Source organism: Lissotriton helveticus, chromosome 2_1 (genome assembly GCF_964261635.1).
Source record: "Lissotriton helveticus chromosome 2_1, aLisHel1.1, whole genome shotgun sequence".
NCBI lineage: Eukaryota > Metazoa > Chordata > Amphibia > Caudata > Salamandridae > Lissotriton > Lissotriton helveticus.
Genome location: NC_136059.1, coordinates 683,849,611 through 683,870,790, shown reverse-complemented (window position 1 = coordinate 683,870,790; position 21,180 = coordinate 683,849,611).

Genomic DNA, 21,180 nt, shown 5'->3' with positions numbered 1-21,180 from the left:
TGTGTTTGTTTGTAAATAGAGAATGAACCAAAGAGAACTAATTCTAAAACAGTAAATACTTGGATAACAATCAATCAAATGGAGAGAGAAGCAGGCACGACGGATTACAACGGGGGCAAACGCCTGCGTTAACTACCTTTCACTATCTGCAAAGAGAGAGTACTCCTAATAGAAATGAGGGGGGGGGGCACCATTCAAAGCAGATCAGTGTGCATAAACACGAAAATGTTTTCACTTACCACGTACTTGACATTTGACAGCTTATGATATTTGCTATTAAAAAACCATTGAAATTCACTGAAAAAACCATAGGTTATAGACCATATATAGTTAGGAATTAGCATTTACAAAACCTTGAAAATTCACTGAAAAAACCATAGGTTATAGACCATATATAGTTAGGAATTAGCATTTAAAAAACCTTATTTTACTCACACAAAACCATTGAAATTCCATATATAGTTAGTTGCACTAACTATATATCGCGCACCCGCAATCCACTGCTGATCATGTCACATATTACATCATTCATGACATGGTCAGTGACATCACTGATGACATCACTGATGACATCTCAAATGACATCACTGATGACATCACTGATGACATCTCATTTGACATCATTCTTGTGCTAATACGATAAACCTCTTCAGACTCTAATATAACCTTAGATACACTCAGTGTATACAGACACTCACACACTGCCACTCATCCATGGAGTTACTCACACACCCAGTCAGTCATGCAAAGAAACAATCTCACCTCCATTTCTTCAACTATACAGTTAAACACACCTTACTTATTGAAACATATACTAACACATATTTACTCTCTTATACAATCCCTGATACAAGTTCACAATGATCGATACAACCACTCACTCATTCAGTGGCTCTCATGCACAGTTATTTATATATGCCAACTCTCACATGTACTGTGTTTTACATATGGACTTACTATGACATGTAGCATTGAGATATCCATTCACTCATCAATACACTCATGCACACAGTCAACTGCCCATGTAGCTGTTTCCACATGCACTCTTGAACTCATACACCTAGTGAATAAACTGCTCACACATCTATGCATAGAGTCACACACCTTCCAGCCACCCCCACACAAACTCAATCTCCCATAGAAATACTTGGGCAACCAATTAATAACACATATAGCCTCTCGTATAGCTAATGATCAACACATGCAGCAGTTTACAGAACAACAGACATAATGATGCACAAATTAAGACAGTTTAGTCACTAACCCATGCATTCAGTGAGACACATTTAATCACTCACTCATACAGTCAGTCACGCACCTACTAAATCCTTCATCCAGACACTTATACATCCACTCATTCTTCAATATGTAAGACATATTTTAACTTTACAGAAACATACAGTCACTGGATGTTGTCATCAGTGATGTCATCAGTGATGTCATTTGAGATGTCATCAGTGATGTCATCAGTGATGTCACTGACCATGTCATGAATGATGTAATATGTGACATGATCAGCAGTGGATTGCGGGTGCGCGATATATAGTTAGTGCAACTAACTATATATGGAATTTCAATGGTTTTGTGTGAGTAAAATAAGGTTTTTTAAATGCTAATTCCTAACTATATATGGTCTATAACCTATGGTTTTTTCAGTGAATTTTCAAGGTTTTGTAAATGCTAATTCCTAACTATATATGGTCTATAACCTATGGTTTTTTCAGTGAATATATATATATATATATATATATATATATATATATATATTCACTGAAAACAACATAGGTTTCAGGCCTTATATAGTTAGGAATTAGCATTTAAAAAAACCTTGCAAATTCACTGAAAAAAAACATAGGTTTCAGGCCTTATATAGTTAGGAATTAGCATATAAAAAACCTTTGAAATTCACCAAAAAAACCTTAGGTTTCAGGCCTTATATAGTTAGGAATTAGCATTTTAAAAAAACATTGAAATTGCTCCTATATAGTTAGTTGTACTAACTATATTTCGCGCACCCGCAATCCACTGCTGATGATGTCACATATTACTTCATTCATGACATGGTCAGTGACATCGCTGATGACATCTCAAATGACATCACTGATGACATCACTGATGACATCATCCAGTGAATGTAGTTTGCTTCGATATTTAAATATGCATTATATATATAGCAATTTGCATTGAAGTATGAGTGGATATATAAAAATAAATATTTGGATGGAGGACTTTAACAATGTATAGTGTCTCACTAAATATAGTGGATAGTGACTAAACTGTGTGAATATCTGTATCACTTTGTCAGTTGTTGTGTAAACTGATTCTCCAGTTGGTTATTAGCTATGTGAAAGTCTATGTTAGTTATTGATTAGTTAACTGAGTATTTGTATGGTAGAGTGAATGTGTGTGTGGTTCGGTAGAGGGTGTGTGACTGTCCAAAGATGTGTGAATAGTTGATTCAGTAGATATATGAAGTTAAAACTACATGTTCCAACAGTTGTTTGGGTGAATGAATATCTTTATGGGTGTGGTGATGAGCAAATATATTTCTCAATGGTACATGTCCAACAAACTAGAAAAATAAAAGGCAGTGTATGTGTCAGTTGTTGTATATAAATAAGTATACATAAGACTCAATGATTGTGTGAGTGACTGTATGGATAACTGTATACTTGTAATAATGATTTTATAATATACTAAATATGACTTACTATCTAAATGAATAGATGAAGTGGTGTTTGTATAAGTGTGTAGCTAAGTAAGTATATAAGTATGATCCATTGTTTGCATAAGTGAGTAGGATAACTTCATATGTGAATAGGTTGTGTGCTGGTGTGTAATGTCGGAATAGGTGTATAAGTATTTTTGATAGTGTTCTATTGTTCATTGACAGCATGTATGAGTGAATCTACAGGTAAGTGATTAGATGTGTGTATACATCTAGGAATCAATGAGTGGGTTTTTAAATACTTCTATTGCTGTGTCAATGGATTCAAATATGATACTCTGTATTTTACAAAGAGTGGTGAAAGATTTTACTAGTGTATAAAAAGGTGTATGTGATTGTCACGTGGATGATGTCATCAGTGATGTCATCAGTGATGTCATTTGAGATGTCATCAGTGATGTCACTGACCATGTCATGAATTATGTAATATGTGACATCATCAGCAGTGGATTGCGGGTGCGCAAAATATAGTTAGTACAACTAACTGTATAGGAGAAATTTCAATGGTTTTTTAAAATGCTAATTCCTAACTATATAAGGCCTGAAACCTATGGTTTTTTCAGTGAATTTCAAAGGTTTTTTATATGCTAATTCCTAACTATATAAGGCCTGAAACCTATGGTTTTTTCAGTGAATTTGCAAGGTTTTTTAAATGCTAATTCCTAACTATATAAGGCCTGAAACCTATGTTTTTTTCAGTGAATTTGAAAGGTTTTTTATATGCTAATTCCTAACTATATAAGGCCTCAAACCTATGGTTTTTTCAGTGAATTTGCAAGGTTTTTTAAATGCTAATTCCTAACTATATAAGGCCTCAACCCTATGGTTTTTCAGTGAATTTGCAAGGTTTTTTAAATGCTAATTCCTAACTATATAAGGCCTGAAACCTATGTTTTTTTCAGTGAATTTGCAAGGTTTTTAAAATGCTAATTCCTAACTATATCAGGCCTGAAACCTATGTTTTTTTTTCAACACATTTCAAAGGTTTTCTAAATGCTAATTCTATTAGCGGATAACGTTTAAATATGTTAATATCCTTGTGGGACCACCTGAGCAGCCGTAGGCGGTGAGGGTGTTTCTACCCTGCCCCCTTTTTGCATTCTACACGTTTGTTTTTCTGCTTCTTTTGTGCCTCGGTCTACCGAGCACAAGATGGCTGCCCAAACTTCCTGGTTTGGAGTGTTCACAGCCAATCAATGCAGCTCATGCTCGGAAAGGTCTGCGCGCACTCCTGATTGGCTGGCAGTCGTCTGTCAACATTCCAAACTGTCCAAACCAAGAAGTGTTGGCCACCATCTTGTTTCTCAGGAGAACTGAGGCACAAGAGAGCCCAAAACAAGAGTGGAAAATGCAAAAATGGGGCAGGGTAGAGATTCCCTGACCCCCTAGCCCTTCTCAGGGGGTCCCAGAAGGACCCCCAGGGCAAAAAAAAAATATTGTTTTTTTTCTCGAAAAATCGCTGTTTTTTTTTCTGGCCCTTGGGGTTCTTCTGGGACCCCCTGAGAAGGGCTAGATGTCCTATGGAAAATTGCATGGAAAAAAACACGTTTTGGGACCCTCTTTTTCACTGTTTTCCCTAGTGGTACACTCAGGGTACGCGTACCTGTAAACGCCCATGTACGCGCACCCTGAGCTTACTCCGCGAAATTAAAAATAAATAAATAATTTTTTGTTGCCCTTCGTGGTCCTTCTAGGCCCCCCAGAGAAAACCTAGGGGGTCAGGGGGTCTCAACCCTGCCCCCTTTCAACGTTTTCCCCTTTTATTTTTCACCTCTTGTGTCTCGGTTCTACTGAGACACAAAATGGCGGACTCTCCGGACTGTTTTGAATGTTGACAGACACCCGAGAGCCAATCAGCTTTCCGCTCGCGCACTTCCGTGGCGCGCAGGGTGCGCTTACCGGTACGCGTACCCAAAGCGTCGGAGCGCGCATACAGATATATATGTGTTTTTGAAGTTAATTTTAATAAAAACCACAGGAGCAATTTTCACTAAATATAGAAAAGGCACTACTACGTACCAGTCCCTACCATTTTGCCAAGTTTGGTGTAATTCCGTTCAGCGGTTCGGGCTGTAGCCGTGTCTAATCGTCCTATAGAAATTAACATGGGGAAAACACATTTTGGGACCCCCCTTTTTTTTCGGCCCCCGCTTCACAAATCCCCCCGACACTTTCAGGGAAGGAGCGGAGTGTAACGGGCCATCTTCTTTGAGTAAATCACGTACATTCATTAACCGGCGCCAAAGTTACTCCCAATAGAATGTTGTGGATTTCCTATGGAAACTAGGTCCTAACTATATATACCTACTGGCTATCGCCAGTAGGTAATATATATGTATGTATATATATATATATATATATATATATATATATATATATATGAACCCAATCCTGTGTTCACAATCCTTTCGAAAAACAGGCACCGACTCCGTGGGATTCAAATCAAGGGTCTTTATTTGCAAGAATAAACGATCAGACGCGTTTCGGTGGACAGGTCCACCTTGCTCACTACATCTGAGTTCACCAAGTGCATGTTCAACATTTATAGTGACTACTGATAACCCATTGGTTCTTTCTGGTACGACAAAACTGACTGGTGACACAGTAATAGACATGGAAGATAATTACGTTTTTTGCAGAGTCATGTTTTAACAAATTAAAGCAAGAAGTCTATAATGCAATTGTTTTCATTTTTAAACATTTACGGTTCTAAGGATGCAATATTGAAATAAATTAAAACAGTCTGTGCATGTTTTCACTTTGAAAAGAGAACAGATAAAGTGAAGAGTCACTAGGCTATGTGGCAGTGGACATGAAAGAAAGGTTGCGCTCTCTATATAGGCTGCCAGCGCATGACCGTTCTGTAATTTTCCACCCGCATTGATGGTTGTGCCTCGAGTTTCGACACTGAAAAAATCATAGGTTTCAGGTCATATATAGTTAGGTATTAGCATTTAAAAAAACATTGAAATTGCTCCTATATAGTTAGTTGGACTAACTATATTTCGCGCACCCGCAATCCCCTGCTGGTGATGTCACATATTACATCATTCATGACATGGTCAGTGACATCACTGATGACATCTCAAATGACATCACTGATGACATCACTGATGACATCTCAACTGACATCCCTGATGACATCACTGATGACATCATCCAGTGACTGTGTGTTTCTGTAAAGTTTAAATATGTTTTACATATTGAAGAATGAGTAGATGTATAAGTGTCTGTATGAAGGATTTAGTGGGCGTGTGACTGACTGTATGAGTGAGTGATTAAATGTGTCTTACTGAATGCATGGGTTAGTGACTAAACTGTCTGAATGTGTGCATCAGTATGTCTGTTGTTGTGTAAGATGCTGTATGTGTTGATCAGTAGCTATATGAGTGGCTATATAGGTCATTGATTGGTTGCCCAAGTATTTGTATGTGAGACTGAGTGTGTGTGTTGGTGACTGGGAGGTGTGTGAGTCTGTGCATAGATGTGTGAGCAGTTGATTCACTAGGTGTATGAGTTCAAGAGTGTATATGGAAACAGCTGTATGGGCGGTTTACTGTGTGCATTGGTGTGTTGGTGAGTGAATGCATATCTCAGTGCTACATGTCCAAGTAAGTACATATGTAAAACACAGTGCATGTGAGAGTTGGTATATATAAATGACTATACATGAGAGCCAGTGATTATGCAAGTGGCTGTATGGATCAATGTGTACTTGTATCAGTGATTGTTTAAGAGAGTAAGTATGTGTTAGTATATGTTTGAATAAGAAGGTGTTGTGTGTATAACTGTATAGATGAGGAAATGGGAGTGTGATTGATTCTTTGCATGACTGACTAGGTGTGTGAGAAACTCCATGGATGAGTGACAGTGTGTGAGTGTCTCTATAGGTGTTTAAGTGCATATGATAGTATTGTATTGATGAGTGACTGTATGTATGAGTGATTGTATGGGTGAATGAGTGGATGTGTGTGTAGACCTAGGAATCAGTGAGTTCGTATGTAGTAACTGGTATTGGTGTGTCAATGGTTTCTAGAATGGTAGTTTGTATTTAAGACTGGGTGTATCAAAGGTTAGATTAGAGTGTGAAGAGGTGCATCGTATTATCACATGAATGATGTCATCAGTGATGTCAATTGAGATGTCATCAGTGATGTCATTTGAGATGTCATCAGTGATGTCATCAGTGATGTCACTGACCATGTCATGAATGATGTAATATGTGACATCATCAACAGTGGATTGCGGGTGCGAGAAATATAGTTAGTCCAACTAACTATATAGGAGCAATTTCAATGGTTTTTAAAATGCTAATACCTAACTATATATGACCTGAAACCTATGGTTTTTTCAGTGAATTTGCACGGTTTTTTAAATGCTAATTCCTAACTATATATGACCTGAAACCTATGGTTTTTTCAGTGAATTTCCAAGGTTTTTTAAATGCTAATACCTAACTATATATGACCTGAAATCTATGTTTTTTTTCAGTGAATTTGCAAGGTTTTTAATTGCTAATACCTAACTATACAAGGCTTCAAACCTATAGTTTTTTCAGTGAATATATATATTTTTATTTTCAAGTTTTTTTTTTATATGATTACAGGGTCTGCGCACCGTGAGCGCTCTGAAAGCACACCGTAAACGCTCAGAGGTTTTACCCCGACAAATTAAAAAAAAAATTTAAAACATAATATCTACGTTTTTAACGTTGATTTTAAAGGTAGACAATATTTGTTTTAATGTAGAAAATGGTTTTTAAAAACTTTTAACAACAGTATATTACTTTTTAAAGTAGTAAGAAATCTCGCGAGGGTGCGTCGCACGTGCACGCAACGTAAGAGCTTCGTCCGCGCACCGTAAAAGCTTCGAGCTCTTACCCCCGAAAGTTTTATAAACTTTAAATCGTTATATCTACGTATTCATTGCACAATGTAAAGGTACACATTATCTGGGATAATAAAGAACATGTTAATTTAAACTTTTAAAGACCATATATAACTTTATTAAAGCAATTATAAATCTCGCGAGGGTGCGTATTACGTAAGCGCATCGTAAGATGACGTAAGCGCTCCGTAAATAATACGTAAACGCCCCGTAAGCTTACGTAAGCTTACGTAAACGCTCCGTAAACGCTCCGTAAGATTACGTTCAACCATGTGACCTGAAAACAAGACATTTTATTGGTTTATAATACTTCCTACTCCAATTGTAGACAGACCCCTCCCATGTTCATCATTCTTCTTTGGCTTTCAGAGAAGCAACATCTACTTTCAACAGCTCCTGGCTTGTTTGGAAATGGCTGAACGTGAGGAATCAGAACATTCTTCTTAAGAAGAATTTGTGGAAGAGGACCCCCATCCATCTAAAAAAGAGTCCATAGTCTGGAAGTTTTTTTCATTCCCAGAAGGTTTGAAGAAAGTCAATGCACCGCATGTCACATGCAAAATCTGTGATACAGTATTGTCAAGAGGAAATCCAAATAAAAAATACTCTTTTGGAACCTATAGCATGGAACGCCATGTTAAGAATATGCACCCCAACAATTGGGCTAGAGCTGTGGTGCGTAGATCTGAAGAGCAGGGCTCTGTTCCTAGTACTTCAACAGCACCACCAATGCCAGCTTCCATGATTGCCAATATCCAGCCGGAATTGAAAAATCTAATGATGCAGTGCATACAGTGCAATAAATTAGTTGCCTTTGGACAACAGTCCGTAGAAGTTATTTTGCAGAAAAACAGGAGCCACAAGTGCACCAAATATGTTTTTTCTTTATTTTTCATGGTTTGTTCATGTTGAACAATTGTTTTGGTTATAAAGTCCATTTTTTTACACCATTTTTCTAGCAACCAAAAAAAATACAAAAAAACCCCGTTCTTTTTAGAACTACCTCTACTGGTCAAAAAAAAGAACTATAATTCTATGTTTGTATGTAAAAGTTTGTTATAGTAAATGTAAAAGTGCAAAACTATAAGGATGTGGTACAGCATAAATCTATAGGGTGTTTACCTATAGTATACTGTAGTACTTCCAAAGCAGTGAAATGTAACATATGTATATAAATATGTTACAACTCAATGGGCCACATGTATGTAATCTCCATTTACCTGCTCTTAAATACCAAATCTATATAATTTAGTCATTTTACCGAATCGGTATTTACCGATTCAGTAATTGCCATTGATTCCTATGGGCCTTGAGGCCAATAGGAATCAATGGCAATTACCGAACCAGTAAATACCGATTTGGTAAAATAACTGAATTGTCAAGGGGGACAGGTTATCACTTTGACACCCTGTTGCACCCCTGATTCTAACTTGTGTGCCATGTCACACACATACATGCTCTTACGGCTTGTATGTGTGCCACATGGCACAAATGTACATGCACAGATGTGCATGTACGCAGGCATTCGGTATTTACCACCGAAAAGTATTTGGTGGTAACTAACGAATACTTAAGGGCCCGTGGCACTGTTTTCAGTGCCACCTACATCTAGATTTACCAAGGAAGTGCACTGGGGAAAGTGGAGTGCCAATAAATGAAGGCTTACTAACAGGTAAGAAATGGATAACAGAGTGAAGGAAGGAAAATAAGATCAAACACAAAAAAATAAAGAAAGAGGGAAACTGACTGAGGTAAAGAAGAGGAGTGGTAGAGAGAGAAAACATACAAGATTATGTGTCAGGGAGAGATATGTAGAGAGAGAGAGAGCAAGGGACTGAGAAAGAGTGAGGCAGTTATTCTGTAGCAGGGTTTCTGTTCTCCCACAGAACTGTGCACAGAGGATTGGAACCTCAGCGAATTAGGGTGACCCAAAACTCACCTTAGTATCCAACAAACCCCTTACCGAGCTGGCTACAGTGTCTCATTGGTCATAACAAACTCCCAATGTTTAGACAAACCAGAACATGAGCTTACAATACCTCAGGTTACGTGGAACACATGAGCACTCTTTCGTTATACAATCATTACAAACCAGAACATGGAGTAAAGAAGAACTCGTGAGCATTTGAAATGTTTATTTACTAATGCCGTCTTCTCAGGCGCAGTATCTTAGATAATGCAAGTAAACATATTATCAGCAACAAAGCTACAAGCATAGTTACTAGTCCATAGAAAGCGAATGGTGACAGCATGTTACCATGCTGTAAATCAATAAGGGTTAACAACACTTATTTCTCACCCTCCCTAACTCGCATATTATATTAATAGCTAAGAAGGTCTCTTTGGGTTGTATTAGGGCGGGCCCATACCTCAGGATCCTAGAATGAAGAGATCACATCAGCATACACCAGCTCTCTCTACATGCGAACAGCATCAAGTGTGTTTGTGCCTCAAGCAAAGTGATATAAAAACCCGCCTCAAGCCCAAAGTTGGCAGAAGCTGCACTTATGTTATGTCTATAAAGGCGCGAAGATCAGACCTCATAACAATTCTGTATCGTGTTGTTCCTGAGGCTTCAGCACTCTATGTGCAGACATAGTTTATTAAGCAAAGCTGATATCAGAGTAATAACATATTATTCTCAAGTAAACCACAACGAACTACTAGGTTGAAAGCTAAATCAACAATTAAGTGTTGTGTGCAGAAGCAGCAAAAGGAAAAATGGCGTTTAAACATTTAATGAGCCTATGCTAACTTAACACATTATAAAGATATACAGCAGCTATATGACACCCCCCCATGATCCGAGGACGGATAAGATAAGATAAGGGCAACTTCATGAAAGCAGAGTTCAAGAACCGCGAGCCATGAAAATACTTTAAAAAATTCTAATATTTTGCTCAAGTCAATAGGTCTGGGAAATTGATCAATGTACTAAAAATCGCAAAATATGCAAGCTGAAAGTCAAATGGCCGGAAATAAACCATGGAAAAGTTTTTAGGACAAGACCGTATAAGCAAAATATGCAGCAACAGCCTCCAGCATGAAATCACCGTCTTCATCAGAAAACAGTTCAGCCATCCAATTCAAAAGTGGAAAAGAACATACGTGTTCCCCAAGTATCGGAGCCTCTATTACCATCAGAGGACAACTCGGTGTGTTCTCCAGAAAGCTCAGTTCCAAGAAATCCTGCGCTGCCGTGAATATATCCCAGGGACCCATTAGTCCATGCACCGCTGCTATGGCCATAATCCTTTCGTCAGAACAAACCAACTCATGAGTAGTGATAGGACTCATCAGCTGATTAAAATCGACGCCAGGAGAAACCGGTCCGCAGAGACACAAATCAATGGCCCAGTCAAAATCACAGCACAGGCAGTGAAACACAGGCTGGACACAGGTGAAGTAGGAAAATCGAAACGATAATCCATATGCCGTGCTTAAAATCGCAAGCGGCAGTGTGCCAAAATATTCAAGCATTCGGTTGCGAAACAGCGGCAGCAGAGGCTGGGCCGCTTCTTCCACATGAGGGGCATCCATATTTAAGGAAGCAGAGAACAACTAGGACGCCTGCCGCTAGTGCCAGTAAAACCGGGAATCCACCAAACAGACTCGAGAAAATGGAATGAAAGAAACTAGGGATTACTCCAAATATTTTTTCAAATGAAGTCACAAGGCCGCTGCTAACTGCTTTAAAAAAATGCGCTAGCCCAGATGTCGAGGACGCGTTAAAGATAGAATGTATCATTTCGCCAAAATGCAACGGTAAATCAGTATTTAAAAGGGCCTGAACCTCGGTCCGGGTGTTAGCTATGTGAAGCACGAAAGTTTCCCGAGCCGAACTCAAGGCCACTTCTTTCTGGGACAATAGAGCCCTCAGTCTAGTCATGCCGTTGAACTCTGCCTTCGAGGTTGGTATGCGTGGCCAAATGGAAACCTCCCTATTTTCATGTGTTGGTGGGTACAGGACATTTCTGCAGCAAACGACACGTTCACTTACTGTTACCACATAAGCTACACCTTTAATTAACCCGCAACAATCTTCATTATTCAAAAGTAAATAACTTCCGTTCCCTAACAAGGTAAAAGTCGGGGTAATTGCTGGTACAGGAGTGCCTTTTAAAACACAGGCCAAGTTTGGTCGGTCCTGATTGCAAGAACCGTGTAATTGTATGTGTCTACACATTAACGAATGATCTGGAGTATCCGTACATTCCTCCCCATTTAGATAAACTTCTTGGCCGTCCCTCAAACATCTGTAAGTGAAAGGAAGGGACCATACTTCATGGAGAAAACCACTACCCAAAGGCTCATAGCGACCTATGGCAACATATTTCATACAGTTAGTAAATTTATACAAAGCAAAAGGTAATGTTAACAGACCGTGGATAAGCCACGTTGCAGCTGAGGCTTCTGCCACAGAAAAAGGCAAGGATTCCAATTTCTCAATATGTAACATAGAAAAAGAAGCATCTCGCATAGAAAGCAAGCGTTGTTTGTCAGTCAAATTAAAGGGTGCAAAGAGAGAGGACACGTTCATGTAGCCCCATGGCACCTTGCCAGATTTAAGCGTTTGCAGGGTCCATGCAAATTGCATGATAGAACGTAATTGATTCTGACCATGGTACAAAACAGATACCTCATCATGCACAATATCCACTACAGAAGACACAATGGGGCATATTATCAAGGGGGTTTATCTCCGCTTTTTGGCTTTAAAAGCCAAGAAAGCGGAGATAAAATTATCTCCCTATTACCAAGCTGTCGCTAACACCAGTTAGCGACAGCTAATAGGAGATAGCGACCATCTTGGGCCCCGCTTTGCATGTCAGTGATATTTATCACTAATGACATGCAAAGTGGGCGTGCCAAGATGTTAGCGAGTGGAAACAGTCGCTAACATCGCTATCTCCTATTACCAACTTTTGGAGATATTCGCGCTAAGCGCGAATATCTCCAAAAGCTAACACCTGCCCTGAGCAGTTCTTAGCCATGTTATCCAATGGGAGGTGGATAACATGGCTAAGAGCATTTGCTCGATAATGCATGAATATCGCTGACTTTTCAGCGATATTCATGCATTGCGGGAGTTTTTTATCGCATTTGCGATAAACCTTGCTAATAGCAAGGTTTATCTGCGATAAAAATCGCCGATGTGCGGAGATAATTTTTGTCTCTAAACAAGTTAGAGACAAAAATTATCGCTAGTTGTTGGTAATATACCCCAATGTTATCTAAAGTGTAAATGCGTGAAGAAAGCATGTTAATACTATTGTCTACCACTGCAAGGACTTTCTCTAGATTTGCTTGATCTATAGCCCTAAGTCGTGATGCAGCCTCAATCTGCGATGTTTTCCATATTTCATTGTACACAGCATATATCCATCTTTTCGACCTACCACTAGCCGGGCCTTTTATGAAATCATTTAAATCCACATCATCATTTAGTTTTGCAAGATGTAATTTAACTGCAGATAATTTAGAATGCTTCAGCCAAGTTTGACATAATTTACCCACAGAGTAAGTTGTGACAGAATGCCCAGTTTCAAAACGTGAATCTGGTTTAACCTGAGCAAAGCCGTCAGACAAACCCAGAAAACGGCGCTGGCACGAATCAGCACTCTTGTGCCACACTAGCCAACCTTTAGGGTCTATACTGGATATGTTAAAAGAAGAATTCAGCAACAGGGTCTGTAATTCTCTAATCGAAAATTGAGTATGATTACTCCAGCCTGAATATTCCTCTAACTCGGGGATAGAAGGAAAATTTAGTTTTTTGGCAGTAGCCAATCCAAAGCATGTCGTTTGTGAAATAGTAGAAATCAAAAACAAAATCTGATTAGGGATGACACATGCACGGTGCAAAGCCTCAGCGCCTTGTACCTGCCAGTCCTTAGAACCCCAAGCTGATTTTAGGTCAATTATTTCCTTCCATACTTCATAACCGCCAATAGCCAGCTGATCTAGAAAGGACTTCGAATACAATAGTTTGGTATCGGTAAGTCTAACCTTGGACATAGGCTTCTGTGTCATTTTAAAATAAAAGGACTCGGGATTAGACTGATTGAAGTCAGTAAAATATGTGTACTTTTTCAAAAAAGTACTTGAACTGCCTTGTATAGGAGCCGGACAATGCTCCCATTGTGTATAATTCACAGTATTCCTTCTGGATGTCGTTTTATGTAAGAAGTGATTGCCAAAATGTTGAAAGCAAAATAAATCACCATAATTAGCAGATTCTAAATATAAATCTTCAGCATCAAAGGCAGCATAGTATTTCAAATCAGAAAATAAAGACTCTACGGCCTGAACATCCCAATCATCAGAACGTATGTTTTGTTTCACCACATCCCCCATATTAACTCTAAGCACGTTAGGGACATTAACAACTTCCGTAGGGCCATGAATTTGAAATCGAACGGCATCCCACACGATCCCATCAAGGACAGGCCAAGCAGTGATGTTAACAAATGTTAAGTCTCTTCTCAGTCTATGTGCAGAATGCGATGAGGAAAGGGGAGCCAAAGTTCCATTGAGATGGCGAATGCATGTTCTTTCCTCGACATAGTGTCCATTCACCAACCGGAAAAATTAAAACACAAAGCCAATTGACATAAAAAGATATATCGAAAAAAGCACCAGCCAGATATATGTCCAAGGGGGAATAAAAAAATGTTTTTTGAATAAGGTAGCATAAACTGCAAAACGAGAGGGTTTCTTCGAGGCAAGGGAAACAGAGTCAAATGAAAATCTGGATTCTGTGGCTAAACGTGCTTGCAGGTCAGGCATGGACAAATCAGTGGGATATGTATAGTCTATTTCATTTTGATCCGCACCTGGCAAAGTACTCAATAAAGGACTGGAAATCGCAGGTAATTCAATGGCCACTTCTGATTCATGATTAAAAGCAGTGGGCACAACTGAATTTCTCACAATGGAAGGACAGGAAACTGCCGGTGTCATACTAAGAAGAATCGGCCTCTCTGTGTATCTTGACATTGTCAATTGAAATAAACCTGTTTTCCTTACGACCAGGAAGCGGTGGTAAAATGACTGTTCTTGTGCCCTTCACTCCAAGGACTGGAACCGGAGCTCGATAGGACGGACCAAATTCTTTTTTGTTATCGATCTTCTCACGAACCAGTTCTCCAACTTGGGGTAGCCAGCCGACTACCGGGATCTGCAATGCAACATCCGACGTGGAGGGCAAATGTTCCTTTGCAAGACCGTCTCTGGTCTTTTGTAGATTCTGTAAAACATTGCAATGTTCATCTGCGTCAAAGGAAGTGGCGCGAACCACACAGTCTAGACCGTCAAGGTCAGGGACGTACATCTTGATGCCAAAGAGCATTTCGTATGGGGTCCGCCCACCCAGAGACCTTCTAGGGAGATTATTAAGCGCACGCTGCACGCCATTGAGGTGGGTCAGCCAGTTTCTGCCAGTGCCTATAACTCGAGCTGTCAAAGATTGCTTTAAATCACGGTTCATTCGCTCCACTACACTGTTACCCTCAGGTCTGTAGGGAGACGAAAACTTGACTTGGACCCCCAACGAAGTCATGGCATCCTTATACGCCTTAGAGGCGAAAGCCGGACCCTGATCCGAATGGAAGGTACCACAGGCAAAAATCCCTACAAAGACACGCAAACCTCTAATGACAGTCCGTGAATCAGTGCTGCGATGGGGCCATACCCACACAAAGCGTGTGCATGAGTCAACTGCTACTAAGATGTACTTATACGCAGTATCAGATGAAAAAGGACCGCAGTGATCCAAATAAACACAACCTAGTGGTTTATTAGAAATGTACAACTGTGTCTGTGGCGGACGCGTGGCAGTTGAAGGTTTAATCTGCTGACAAATGTCACAAAGAAGGACATAATCACGCGTCTGTTTGTACAGTCCCCGCCACCAGAAGCGTTGTTGTAATTGACTTACAGTGGCCGAGACGCCCGCATGCGCAGACGCCACACCTTCATGTGCCGCTGTAATCAAGTCAGCTCTGCGATCCGAGTTGGGAATCAAACGTTCTCCAACATCAGGAATTTTCACAAAAGGAACCTTTTCGGGACTTAAGTGGTATGTGTACTTCGAAGGGAATCCAGTAGGATGTTTACCTCCCTTCTCAGTGGCAGCAACAGCCGCCAAGATTTCACTATCAATCTTAGTTTTGGACCTAGTAACTGCTGCAACCAAGTATGTAGATACTGCTGATTTCGCCGCCTCATCAGCAAGCGAGTTACCAACAGCGTGAACCCCAATACGCTGGTGGCCAAGAGTATGAATCACATAAACGAGCAGCAACTTAGCCTTAAGTTCCGCCACTCGAACCCAGATCATCTTGTGTTTTATTGTGCTACCCTTGGAATCACGAAATTCATTCTGAATCCAAAAGAACAAGTTTTCATTGTAAGACTGGACACAGTAATAAGAATCACTCACAATAAGAGTAGTAACACTAGGATCAGCGTACTCCAACGCTAGTAAGAGAGCACGAAGCTCTGCCAATTGTGCGGTGCAATCCCCCAGTGGCAACGTGTGCACTTCTCTGGAGACGAACTCATCATTCAACATAGCACCGACCACAATGGCGCATGCGGAAACGTAGGCGTGTTTAGAGCCATGCGCAACCTGCGCCGAACCATCAGTGTATATGATGCAATGGAAGTCCTCCAAAGGTCGCATGGCCAGAGGAGCAGGGTGAACGAACTCATACTGCAAGAACTCTTGCGACCGTAATGAGGCGTCAAAAATAAACGTGACATCCGTGGACGTCAAGGACGCAGCCCATTGAATCCACCGAGGGTGCAAAGCTTTTGAATTTGGTACACTGGCTCTCGTAACTGCCTCCAAATGAGGACAGGGTGTTACAACCAACATGCGTTTCCCCTATGACAGAGCTCGTTCTTTAAGAATCGCCATTTGCCCAGCTGTTAAAACCTTTTCCACAGTGGGAAACCGCATTTCAGCCGAAGTGTACAAGTGCGACTTGTAAGCAATAGGTACTGTGTCTCCTTCATTAAAAGTGAGGTACGTGAAACCCACTGTCCCAGGGACAATCCTTATCACCAGGTTTGTGTGGTTATCACGAGTCAGTAAGAATTTAGAAGCGAGCAGATCAGCCTGCAAGGACTGCAAGATGGCTGAGTGCTCAGGCAGCCAGCATGATTTGGAAAAAGTAGGTTGTATCAGAGCATACAGAGGCTTGATACGCTGGGCATATTCCGGAATGTATGTCCTTCCAAAATTTAAAAAGCCCAGTAAAGATTGTAATTTTTTCAGTGTTGTAGGAGCGCGCAACTGAGCGCATTTCTCCAAGAAGTGAGGAGCCAAACCTCTACCTTCATTGTTGAGCTCATAGCCCAGGAAAACACTGTGTACTCAGCAATGTGCGATTTTGCAAAGTTACATTTGTAACCCATATCTGCAAAGTTACAAATAATTGAATTCACTCGACACAGATGCATCCAAATGTCGTCGTCTGTGAGATAGATGTCATCCACATACGAGCAAGCATCCTGGTCGAGAGCCTCCAAAATAGAGACAATGCGTGCAGTAAATACACCAGGACTATTCTTATAGCCCATTGGGAGACGCCGGAATTGTTTTTGGACCCCAGCGCACGTAAAACTGGTCCATTGGGAGCTAAAGCTGTCCAATCTGTGGGCATAGAAACCGTTGGATATGTCAAGCGTTGTCTTAAAACGCTTACGCACTAGACTATCCACAAGGGCAGAGCCGTGAGTATTCTGTACTGCGCAGTTACGGCAACGCGAGTTCAAATGCCGGTAATCCAATACCAAACGATACGATCCGTCAGGCTTGGTCACAGTAAAAAGAGGATTATTCATCGGTGACACACAAGTTTCAATAACTCCCTGATATTCTAATTGGTCAAGGACTTCCGCTACGGAAGCTTTGGCTTCACGCCAAATGGGATATTGAGGTTGAGGCTGCGGCTGAGACCGCAACGGAATTTCGTGGCAAGGCGACAATTTATCCCAACCACATTGGTTACGGTACAGAGCCGGTGCGAGAGCCCGAGCCCACTCTTCTGCAAAATGCTGCGCATGCTCTTTCGAGACAGTGTTCGCGAAACTGGGGAGGATTACCTCCTCCCCTCGCTGCGCCGCGAGCACAAAAGGTGGGGGCCAGTCAGCCTCCGAAAGCAAAATATCATACGTAGAAGACAGATTTTCCCAAAACACCCCTTTTACGGCACGCTGTATGTCACCTTCAATTAACAGGACAATTTCATAAAGTCTTTCAGGGGGAGCAAGTCTTGTATCTGCTGTTTCTATTACAACGTAGACATCAGTCGCTGTCACCCTCAGTAGTGGACGCAGCGCCTCTCTGACTATGGTAATCTCCACCGCGCTGTCCAGCAAGGTCAGAGCCCACGTCAGATTCCGAAGCCGCGTTCTCACTATCTGTGGCATATCGATGCGCTGTTAAGGCTGCGACTTTCTTTTTCGCAAACTGCGGTCTCTTTGGCGTAGAATCCTCCTGCTTCCAAGCGCCTTCTGTCTGGCGGGGCTGGCCACGTCCTTGTTGGCCACCACGTCCCCGTCCGCCTCCTCCTCCACCGGTCTTCGGGGCCGATGAGTCCTGAAAGGAACGAGGAGAGCGTTGATCAGAAACCTGAAATCGATCAGGTGATTTAATCATCACGCGATCGCGCAAATCATAAACTTTCTCAGCCGGCGCAGGGACCTGTGACGCAGGATATGATTCCTGAGTCTGCTGTTGTTGCTTCCCCTGTTTCTGTTTCTGAGGCCAATTCTGTTTTTTGGACTTTGGTTGTACATCTGCCGCAGCAGACTGCACTTGTGGTTGTTTCTTCTCCTTAACCGCGAAGTTCTTCAAACCCTTACTTGTGCGACCGATAGTTTTATAAGCGGCCACCACAATCTTCGCCAACTGGCGGGGCTTTTCGGCATCGGGTAACGCCGCCAATGCATTAAAAACCTGGAAGTTCACAGCATCTCCCTTGATGTTGGAGAGTATGAGATCACTTACAATCTCAAAAGAACCACACAGGACCATACCCAATTCAACCGCTGCCTCTGGACCGTGATCATCCTGAACACGTTTTATGATCGTAGGCAGTACAGCCATAGATGGGGTGCCGAAACACCTCGCATAAACAGCCGCAAAAGTTTTACCCCAACTTTCACAGTCAACGAGTTCGGGGGTGATATCCTTAGGTAAAGTAATCGTCAACATTCTATGTTTATCAGCAGGAGTAGAATTTGGAAACACGGCTTCCAGTTGGTCAAATTTCTCGGCCAGCCAAAAAGGAAAATCATCTTTATTATCAGGGCGTTGACCAAAAACCGAATTTACCATAACCGGATTGAGCCGTAAACCACCACGTTCCGTTTGAACGGCCGGACCCCCCCGGGGGACCACCCGGGAGATGACGACCTATGTATTGCACTAATGCACGAATCACAGCAATCGAGACAACATGTAGTCTGCGAATATCCGCAAGGGGACAAGCGCCGTGATTCGGGTGCGGGGTGAAGCCACCCAAAGCAGGCCAATTTGTACCTGGAATGGACAGTGGACCTAACCTCGCAGCGGACAAAGAGTGGGGAAGGGCGCCATCAAACCAAACGCGATGCTGCCAATGATCAATAGGTATTTCCAGTGCCCTGTACGGTGTATATTCAGCCGGTACAGGGGAGGGTGTGTAGTGGAGGAACACTTGAGAATTCGCGTCCACCTCCGGAAATGTGACCCACGAGTAAAAGAGCTCGAAAGGGTACGCCGGATCTGCACACACCACCAAAATCACAGCCATGCCTTCCAAAGGGACTTGGTAAGTTTGTAAATGGTTGCGCACCGCAATGCGACTATGCTGCGCAATGGCTACAGCCATGATTCCACCGGAACTGCTGAAAAACAAAGGGAACTTTGTAGCACAACTGGGTAGTAATTCAAGGAAACCGTTTAGAAAGAATCAAGCTTGAATAAAGACCTATTTCAAAAAACAGGTAGGTTTCACCGACACCACCGTTTTCCGGAAACGACAGTGAAGGGGTTAAGGTTTGAATGATATACTACTCGAGTGCCATGATATAAGACCACCAACGTACGGGCGCCATGTAGCAGGGTTTCTGTTCTCCCACAGAACTGTGCACAGAGGATTGGAACCTCAGCGAATTAGGGTGACCCAAAACTCACCTTAGTATCCAACAAACCCCTTACCGAGAACATGAGCTTACAATACCTCAGGTTACGTGGAACACATGAGCACTCTTTCGTTATACAATCATTACAAACCAGAACATGGAGTAAAGAAGAACTCGTGAGCATTTGAAATGTTTATTTACTAATGCCGTCTTCTCAGGCGCAGAATCTTAGATAATACAAGTAAACATATTATCAGCAACAAAGCTACAAGCATAGTTACTAGTCCATAGAAAGCGAATGGTGACAGCATGTTACCATGCTGTAAATCAATAAGGGTTAACAACACTTATTTCTCACCCTCCCTAACTCGCATATTATATTAATAGCTAAGAAGGTCTCTTTGGGTTGTATTAGGGCGGGCCCATACCTCAGGATCCTAGAATGAAGAGATCACATCAGCATACACCAGCTCTCTCTGCATGCGAACAGCATCAAGTGTGTTTGTGCCTCAAGCAAAGTGATATAAAAACCCGCCTCAAGCCCAAAGTTGGCAGAAGCTGCACTTATGTTATGTCTATAAAGGCGCGAAGATCAGACCTCATAACAATTCTGTATCGTGTTGTTCCTGAGGCTTCAGCACTCTATGTGCAGACATAGTTTATTAAGCAAAGCTGATATCAGAGTAATAACATATTATTCTCAAGTAAACCACAACGAACTACTAGGTTGAAATCTAAATCAACAATTAAGTGTCGTGTGCAGAAGCAGCAAAAGGAAAAATGGCGTTTAAACATTTAATGAGCCTATGCTAACTTAACACATTATAAAGATATACAGCAGCTATATGACAATTCTGTCACAATAACAGAGTGATAACAAACTTATTTTTCTTTCTCATACTTACCTTATAAATAATAAAAACTTAGACATTATTGCGAAAAAAGTTTTTTGTTTGTTATACTTACCTTCTAAGATATAAAAAAGTTAAGGAAATTATTTTTTAAAAATATAATATCTGTAAAACACAAAAAAAATTGTAATGCATACAATGTATATTTCACAATACAAGAAAGAAGGAAGAAGATTAAAAGATGGGAAAGTTAGATGGCACACGCAGAGGGACAGATGCCACAGGAAGAGGGTAAAAAGGTGCAGGCAGCGAGTGAGATAGAACAAGTAGAAGGTGAGATGGTGCAAGCAGAGGGTAAGATGACACAGGCACAAGTATATATTGTGCAGACAAAGGGTAAGATTGCACACACAGAGAGAAACATGAAACAGCCAAAGGAAGACATAGCACAGTCAAAAGAGAGATGGCAAATGAGCGTGAGACAAGGGGACTGAGGACACAGAGGGAGTGAAGGAAAGAGTGAGAGAAGGGGACTGAGTGAGGGATCAAAGAAAGACAAGTGATGGAGTGTGGGTG